Source organism: Engraulis encrasicolus, chromosome 14 (assembly GCF_034702125.1).
Source record: "Engraulis encrasicolus isolate BLACKSEA-1 chromosome 14, IST_EnEncr_1.0, whole genome shotgun sequence".
NCBI classification, from domain to species: domain Eukaryota; kingdom Metazoa; phylum Chordata; class Actinopteri; order Clupeiformes; family Engraulidae; genus Engraulis; species Engraulis encrasicolus.
This window is the reverse complement of record NC_085870.1, coordinates 37,822,454-37,823,849: the sequence shown is the minus strand read 5'-3', so window position 1 is coordinate 37,823,849 and position 1,396 is coordinate 37,822,454.

Here is a 1,396-nt window from a genome sequence, read left to right as displayed (position 1 = left end):
AATTGAAAAAAACTGTAATGCGGTCCTACTGCCCCACCCAATCCTATTTAAGTCCCCCGTATGGTCTTTCTGAGCCTGGCCTGCCTTCACAGTAAGGTCGTTAGCTAGAAGATGGTCTTATTGATGAACTGATGGTGCCTATGTTATTGTGTGATTACTTACCATGACATTATATGGTTCACCCTGTCACTCCATAGGTCAGACACTTAATGTGTGTGTGTGTGTGTGTGTGTGTGTGTGTGTGTGTGTGTGTGTGTGTGTGTGTGTGTGTGTGTGTGTGTGTGTGTGTGTGTGTGTGTGTGTGTGTGTATGTGTATGTGTATGTGTATGTGTATGTGTATGTGTTTATGTATGAAGAAATCAGTGAAGAATGTGAAAAAATGTGTGGAAAAATGTGTGGGGAAAATATGTGAAGTAACACTACAACAAGTGAAAAATGTGAAGAAATCTGTGAAGTGACGCTATAAAGCAATTAAGCGAATGTGAAGAAATGTGAAGAAATTTGTGAAGTAATGCTAGAACAAGGCCTCTAATATCACTCCTTCAGTATAGGAGACAAATAAGTGTAGGCCTACACTGTAGGCCCTACAGTATATCTGAAACCCTGATGCAGTAACCTGTAGTGAAGGAGCGTTTGCCCCAACTCTAGGCAACCTTGGCTTTAGGTGGAGTTACACCTAAATACTCCTCAGCAGACATCCATCTCTGGAGGCTACATCCCATGCGATGTTACCTAGGAGATGCTTGGCCCCGTGAAGATATTTGCCTTGGGGAGATGCATGTCTTCTTCCCTCCTCAGGTACCACCTTTGTCTGAATTGACTTAAGTGCATATACTAAATGCCTTTTATTATCCTTTTTGCGCACATCTATATGAAATTTAATTTGTCACGTTTCCTTCCTTGACACAAACACCACTAAGCATGATTTTCAATTTGGTGGTTATTTTGAAACATGTTGTCAGACTATTTTATTTGTTTGTTTAAAAAATGTGTACCTGCACTGATTTAGCTTGTAAAATGTGTAACCAATTAGCTATCACACCATTTAAACAAAAAAGAAAGTAAACCACAGATGGCAATATCTAGGCCTACATTCTTTTCATTTTAAAAAAATCTTGAGATGCACTAATGTATTTGCTTTCCAAACTATCGTGCCACAACTACCTGAACATGAAAGAATACACCTGGGCTATTTGCTGAGAGCGGGTATTATGTGGGTTTTTAATGTCTGTTTGGAGCTATGCAAACAGGTTTATCTGGTTAAAGATTTGAATTACCTGCTTCCTGCCATTCTCATTCTTAATCTTGCTTTCATAAAGGCGTTCAAAGGACCTACACCTGTGACCGCAGTATTTGTTTTTTTCCCCTCATACTTATTCATACTTATTTTTGTCT